Source organism: Arvicanthis niloticus, chromosome 13 (genome assembly GCF_011762505.2).
Source record: "Arvicanthis niloticus isolate mArvNil1 chromosome 13, mArvNil1.pat.X, whole genome shotgun sequence".
Taxonomy (NCBI): domain Eukaryota; kingdom Metazoa; phylum Chordata; class Mammalia; order Rodentia; family Muridae; genus Arvicanthis; species Arvicanthis niloticus.
The window spans coordinates 57,586,017-57,594,387 of NC_047670.1; positions in this window are offsets into that span (position 1 = coordinate 57,586,017).

Genomic DNA, 8,371 nt, shown 5'->3' on the forward strand with positions numbered 1-8,371 from the left:
GGACAGAAGCTTCAGTACAGAGGTCACTTGCATAGGACACAGTGACACATGCATCAAAGAACTGAAGACAAAGTGAATGAGTGTTTGTTTTGAGGCAGGGTTTTTCTGTGTAGTCTGGGCTGTCCTGGGACTCCATCTGTAGACCAGGCTGACCTCAATTCAGAGATCCACCTGCCTCTGCCTCCCACGTGCTGGGATCAAAGGTGTCCACCACCACTGCAAAGCCAAACTGGTTTTTTTTTTTTTTAAATAGCTAAAAACTTCTGTCTCACAAGTCACTGCCTGGCTGCTGAGATGGCTTGGTGGGTGAACACCTACAACCCAGCCCAACAAGCTGAGTTTGATCTCTTGGAGCAACATTGTGGAAAGTCCCATTTCCTTCTGGTTGAGCCAGCTTCTTTTTACTTCTGCATGCACATGTGGCACACACACCTAAATAAAAAAAATAAATGTTCTTTAAAATGGTCATTGTCAAAAGAGAGGAAGAGAAATCACAGGAGAGAGAAACTTATGATAATCCAGGTGCGACAAGACAGTAACGCTCAGAAACAAAAATATGTATTAGATACCTGAAGCAAACACATAGACATTTCTGCAAAGCAAACAACCAACAGCACATAAACAATGCCCACTATCATTTGTTATAAGGACAATGAGGCCATAGCTACACTGTCAAATTCATTAGTGTGGCTTCTATCAAAACAGCCTTAGAAATACAGGCTTTCAGGAGGCAGAGCTTGCAAGGCCTTGTGCATTCTTCACAGAGTGTTAACGGACACTGAGGACAATTGTAATTCCTCAACAAAACTAAGGATACCATCACCCAGGAGTTCCCTTGAATACATACAGAAGGAAAAGGAAGTTCCCCAAAATGGCCATTGGCCACCCATGTTCACAGCTACATAGTTCCCAAGTGTCCACCGACAGATGAGTGCACAAACAGAAAACATGGAGCTGCAGCAAGAATCCCCTTTTCCCATGGGACTAAGCCCCAAGACTACCCTAAAATGGCGGATAGAACTAAACCATGAAGCATAGTACGGCTTTGCTTACATACACAGAACTATAATAAAGATCAGGTGCTACATTAGTAAGACAGTGAGAGCTCAATAGTATTCACAGAGCGATGATGGCGATAGAGATAATGAGAGTTTTTGAATGTGGTCTCTCAAGTTGCTTCAATGCTGCACACACTTCTCACGGGATGATGGGCGATGACGCATTGTCCAGGTGATGAAGTAAGAGGAAGGACAAGGCATTGTGATGTGACATTTGTTCTCTGTGGCTTTATTCCTTACATGCAGACACTGTGACCCTGTATTAAAGGCAATAACCGAGCCCTCTGTAAAGTGATTATCTATTGGAATGACCAATAAATCAGTATACTATAGAAGTTGAATATTTTGGAAAAGGCATTCATGTACATAGTGAGTGTGACTGAAGAAGTCAAATGCAATCATGTATTATTGTTACTCAAAAATCTGAAGCTGAAAATGTCTCAAATTTTCCATGTAATATTTTTAGATGGTGGCTGTCCAATCTTAAATAAAACAAAGGAAAGAACGAGTAGATTTTTGTGGAGTACTATATATTTATATAATGGGATGTTGTTTTATCTTAAACAAGAGTAATGACATCAGCTACATACAAAGTGCATGAACCTGAGGTAAAATAAACTACCCACAAAAGAAAAAAAAAAAACCCCATGGGATCCCACTATGTAAATCCAGACAAGCACAGTGGTTGTTAGCAGCTAAAGGAGTAAGGAATGGAGAACTATTGTTTAAAAACAGAGGTTCAGGTGGTTTTTCCTTTTAAATTGACTTCTGTTTGCAGCCAATTCTCACCAACCCAGCAGCCATTAGTGGATGTCTATGTGGGTTAGCTGTCACTTGGTGGACATCAGCACAGGTGTCTCTTCTTCCTTGCTGCCTCCCTTATTACTATTAGTTATTGTGTGTGAGAGACAGGCAGCTCCTGAATTCTCTATACAGCTCCCATTAGCCTCCTGTGCTGCATGTCACTGCTCTTGCTACAGTACTTGCATTTTCATATCATCCAAGTCATTTGTTGAGGGATGACACAGTTGAGTAAGTGCTGACTGTAGATTGTTGTCTGGGAGTCCAATAGGCATGGATTGAAGCTGGATCAGGAACACTGCTGAGTATGGCATGTAGGTTTCTTGCTTCATAAGCTGGCACTCAGATTCCAGAAATGTTCAGGATGGAGGTGGAGAGGGTATCTCCCAGGTGCCCTCATTCTTCAGCACCAAGGACAGGCTGCTGATTAAGTGTCTCCTGGAAGGAGGCAGAGTATGAACCTTGGGTCAATGGGAATACCAAGATCCTAGCTGCTACATTCATATGCATAAACTATGCATCTAGAAGCTTCTTGCCACCTTAGAAGAGCCCTCCTTGCCCAAGCCCTTGTCTATGCTTTCTAGAATCCTGTCACTTGCTTTCATTTGTTATCTTACTTTCCTAGGAACTCTGTGGGCAATGGCCACAGTATACAACCACTCATATCAACCTGCTGGAAATTTAGAACAAGGTAATCTTTATTTGGTGTGACTATACTAGGGAGGAGAGTCCATGCATAATATAGGAATGAGAAAGCTCTCTCTCTCTCTCTCTCTCTCTCTCTCCACAAACACACACACTTTCCTATCCCGCCCCCCCCCGGTGACAAAGAGTTCCTCTTTGTAGTTCTGACCTAGAACTTACTCTGTAGACCAGGCTGGCCTTGAACTCAAGAGAACTACCTGCCTCTGCCTCCTCCTGAGTGCTGGGATTAAAGGTGTGCACCACCATTGCTCAGCTGAAAGCCCTATATTTCAATTTCACAAAATGTCACATGGGACAAATTCACTAGTATTGTATCTCCAAAGTGCTGCACCTCATGAATCATAGCATTTGGTAAAAGACATGCAGGCCTGGTGTGACATTTGTGGAGGCCACACCTGCCCCACAATACCATCAGTCTCTTTTTGGACATGGCCTGGAGAAACAGCATATTGCCTCAGTGGTCTGAAGTGCAGGGGACTTCACCCAACATTCTATCTCCATATTAAGGGCTGATCCATGTGAAACAGACATCCATCACTTTTGTAGAAATCTGGTCAAGCCAATGCTAGGAGCCACAAGTGTCACATAATTCAGAGTTTGCAACCATCCTTTTCCTTCCAGCTCTAGCCTTACACCATATATCTAAGGGTAGAATCTATCATGCATAGCAGTACCCAGGTTAGCAGGGCTAAGGTGTCTACCATCCCCACTTTACAGGTTGCTGCATGAACATTCTCTTCTGCTGAGGCTCTAAGTGCATGAAGATTGCGCTACATAAGACAATAGTGACCATGATACCTTGCAAAAGAAGCCAACTTCTACCTTTATGTTTTCTTCCAGCAGATCCAGCATCCTAATGAAGCGTGGTATCAGTCATACATGAGGGATGAACCACACTGGTTTAGGATTAGGACATTCTATCTTCGTGTTAAGGGCTGATCCATGTGAGGATTATGTTAGGGCTGAAGGGGTGTCCTGGAAGTAAGGATGTGGGTTAGTTCTGGCAAGGTCACTTATCTAACACTCTGGTGCCTCTCTCCTCCCTTCCTTGTGTCCTTCAGTACCTCAACCACAGGCCTATCAGCTAGTAGTCTCAGTCATCCACTGTTCAGTTATTTTTTTGCCCAGGCTGAAGCTATGGAGGGTCAACGCATAATCTCTGTCACTCCTGTCACTTTTGGTCCATGAAGTATCACATGTGGTATGCATGTAGGAAGTACTCCAGGCAGTGTACCCTACCCCCAACACCTTTCCTCCTCTGGGTTCAGCACCATCCTAAGGTGCTGCCCCAGTTCCTCTACATATCATGTCTTCATAGGATACCATGGCTTTTACTGTATTGCTTGACTACATCATCACTCCCATTAGACTATCTTTCCTGGTCACTGGCCCTTCTGTGCCATCTTTGCTGCCCCATACATACCTAGCCCTTTGCCTTTGGATCTGTGACTAAAGCCCAAGTGTTCACACTTGGGAACTGGTGGGTGGTCTAAAGTGTTCTCTTCATCTTTACAGCACCTCCTGCTACTGTGTGGTTTCTCAGGCGTTGGTCACACTGGCTTCCTTCCAGGCTACCTGTAGACTGAGCAGCTCTTTGAAGCAGTGCTGCAGCTAAAGTAGAAGAGCAGAGCACTTACAAGGGAAGCTCCCCAGCAGACAGTAAGAGCCAGACCTGCCACAGGAACTTTCTACTGTGTGTTGCTTGGTACTGTCCCCAGGGCCTTACATATGTAGAGCAAATGCTCTACCACTGAGCTGCAGCCTCAGCATATGTTGCCTTGTGGCTGGGAAATCTATCATGGAAGTCCAGCAAAGGACTGTTACTAGACACACTTGCTCGGCAGTGACCTTGCCAGAACTAGTACACCTGTCCTCAGTTCCTTGACGCACAAGACCTATGTGACACAGGAGATGTGATCTGCTACACTCTTTTCCTGACTGAAATGTTGCACCAGATAGGCCCTAACATCTCTCCCCCACCATCAAGACCTCCTCTGATAGATCAAGGACTTGGGACTTACGACTTTGGCTGTCTAACTGGATCCCAAATCTGAAGCACAGCCCACCCTGCTTGTGTTTGTCCTTACTGCTGCTCTTGGAAGTGTTGGAAGCGTACCATCTTCAGGTCCTGTAATCCCTTTCTTTTGGGGCTATTTGTGGATTTGCTGTATACTGCTAAGGCCACCACGACCTTCACTGCTTTCTAACGTGAACTCCCTCACTTTGTACAAGCATCTTCTCACACTTGCAGCAGGCTGCCTAGCTCAGGAAGTGGCACAGGGCTTAGAGGGTAACAGGCAGGTCAGTTATCAGGCCCACCACCTGCAAAAAGAGGGCTGTGAACATGGCCAGAGGCCACAGCCCAGTCTGCAGCCCCATGGCTGCTTCCAGAATTTTGGGGGGACACCTCTTGGTCCTTACTCCAGTCACTTATGATAAGGAAATATTAGCATTGCCTAGGCACTTTGTTTCTTACAAAGGAGCCCAGGCTGCCCTTTGTTCTCATGTTGAAACTGGCATGCTAGAGCAGTGGTTCTCAACCTTCCTAATGCTGTGACCCTTTAATACAGTTCCTCATGCTGTGGTGACCCCCAGCCATAAAATCATTTTGTTGCTACTTCATAACTGTAATTCTGCTGTCATGAATTTTAAGTATCTGATACATGGCTCCTGTGAAGGGTCATTTTACATACACACAAAGGGGTTGTGACCCACAGGTTGACAACCTGTTGTGCTAGACCGTGAAGATGGGAGGAAGGAAAATTAGGCTGGGTGGGCTAGACTCCATGACCCAAGCACCACTGGCCCCCTTGTTTGCAGAAAGTGAGGGGCTGATGGGAAGTAAAGGCTAAGAGATCTAGCTATGGCAGCAAGTGCTAGTAGAATGGCCTGTGTGAACAAGCAAAGGACAGTGAGAGGAGTGAGAGGAAGGTAGCTGGAGTCATACATAATCTTTAGAACAAGTCTGAAGTCATTCAGTTTATTAAGAAGGCAAGACTCACAACCTGGGGACTTCTTAGATCTGGCCGTGAAATGAAACTGGCATCTAAAGCTTGGTCCAGGTGCTTTTCAGATGGAAATCAATCTTCATTTACCTTTACTTCTTTTGTGTCAAGTCTGCCCCCAAGTCATTTTAATGGCATATGGAGAGTAGTATTCCCCTTATGCCAGAGGCCTGTGGTTAGGATGGGACAACCACGAGGAAAATTAAAGAGTGAGGCTTGCACCTTCCAAGAATTGGTACTTATGTGCCAGGCACTGCTGTTCCCACTGCACGTGCCAACTCATTAGTCCTCCCCAGGGTCCTCAGATGCAGGTGTTTTCGTGCTACAAGAGCCTAAGTGATAGCAAGTGAACATGGTATTGCACTGTACTGAATACTACTTGCTCTGCGCTGCAGCTCTGCACTGCTTGCGCATGATGGTCTATTGATGGCCGGTACTGATTTATTGCTTTAGAAAAACTGAAACTGCCCATGCTCTGGGACCCATGTCATGGGGTTAAATGTACAATGTACTGGTGGGCCCTCTGGACACTGTCATGAGACACTGAACTCCAAAATGCTGTAGCTATAAGGTGGATTAGGTCTACACTTGAGCCCTATAGTCTCCAGAGAAAGTCCTATATGACCCAAACACTATTGCTAGAATTCTAGAGATCAGTTACAAAGCTGTAGTAGCCAGCGTTAGGTCCATTAAGGGGAAAGTTTGATCATTTTTATGATATTTCTTCCTTTCTTTGTTTGGGAAATAGCCATGTCATTGGAAGGAAACTTCCAGTTCCCAGCTCTCCCCACCCCACCCCCAATACCAAATGTCCAGCTTAAGAAATGGGCAGCCTCTTGAGCTGCAGCCCCAACAACCACCACTGGGGGGAGCCAGAGATTACAGGCAGTGGAAGCTGTAAAATATACCCACACTCATAGTTAATGGGCAGTTTCTATTTTGCAAGATGAAAAATTTTTGGATCTTAGTTGCAAAACAACACGAAGAAAATATTCACACTTCTAAAAAAATCACAACTCTAAAATTTTAATATGCATTTAAAAGAGGGCCTGGAGAAATGGCTCAATGGCTAAGAGCTCTGGTTGATCTTCCAGAGGACTCAGGTTCAATTCCCTGCACCCCCATACCAGCTCACAACTGTTCTGTAAATCCAGTTGCAGAGGACCTTCTACAGGTACTAGGCACACAAGCAGAACACAGCCATATATAAATAAAAACTAAAGTTTTTAAAACCAATTAAAAATACATACCTATCAGCAGCATCGTCAACATAAAGAATATCTCCAGATGCTGGCAAGGATGTCAAAACAGGAACTCCCATTCATGGGGTATAAGAATACAATATATGTATATATATGTGTGTATGTGTGTGTGTATGTGTGTGTGTACATATATGTGTGTGTGTACATATATATCCATATCCATTTTGAAAGGCAGTTTCATGGGGCGTAAGAATACAATATATGTATATATGTGTGCATGTGTACGTGTGTGTATACATGTATGTGTGTATACATATATATATCCATATCCATTTTGAAAGGCAGTTTAGCAGTTGCTTACAAAACATATCTTTACTATATGACATACTGATCTGAAACCTTGTGCTTACACAGAAACCTGCAGTTATTTATGGCAGCTCTACTCCTAATTGCCCAAACTGGAAGCAATCAAGATGTCTCTTGGCTAACAGGAAGTAGGAAAAACTGGGCATATCTAGACAATGGAATATTTTTTTGGCAGCAGTAAAGAAATGAGCTGTGTAGCCATAAATACATGAAGGAATCATGTGTTATCACTAAGTTGGAAGCAGCCAATCTGAAATGGCTGTATACTGTATGACTAACTGTACAGCAGTCTGGAAAAGGTGAAACTATGATGATAAAAAGACCAGCAGCTGTCGGGTTTTGGAAGGGAAAGGAGGAGCAATTGGCACAGTTGTTTTAGGGTAGCAAACTATCCTGTAAGAAACAGTAATAGGGGCACACAGGTATCATAAATCTGTGTAAGCCTATGAAGTGTACAGCACAAGGAGCAAACCCTGATGTAAAATGCAGACATGACAGGTGATTATGATCTATCATGTAGGTTTATCACTCACAATAGATGTGCTACTCCAGGGGGGACATCTACAGTGGGATGAGCTGCCTGTGTGCAGAAGATGCAGGTCCATAGAAGCTTATCTTCTGTTCAAAGCTACAGTTGACCTAAAACTGCTTTCACAAAACCTGTTACAACACACATGCACCGACCTTAGAAACTGCAGGAGCTGAAAGGCAGAGTCAGCCATGGCACTGCACAAGTCAGGAAACTGCCATCAAGAGGAACTGAGCAGGGCCACTTGCCCACCTCAGTCATTTCTGAATCTCACCAGTGAAGCTGTGCTCAGTCAGGTACCACCAGCAAACGGAAAGGGAACAAAAGAACAAAAGGGAAAGTGACGAACATCAGCTGTCAGGAAAATATTTTCCTCAAGATACCCATTTTTCAAGTTTTATGGCTTAGTCCGTGACACCTGAAATCTATCAATTTCATTTTAACTGTGTTAATCCGGGTTACCAACAAGATGCTAACCAGCTCAAAAGCCTTCGTTTCCTTTCAGGTCTTGTTCGGCTGAGGCTGGTCCCACCACTGACACAGCACACCACTCAACACTCAAACCATCTACATGGGTGTGATGACAAATGGACCACACTGCTTGACATACCCACAAAAGCAAAATTAACCTGCCATTTTTGCAACCCCAAACTGATGCACACCCTAGAACTCACCTATAATTGCTTACTTCTAACTCAAAACACT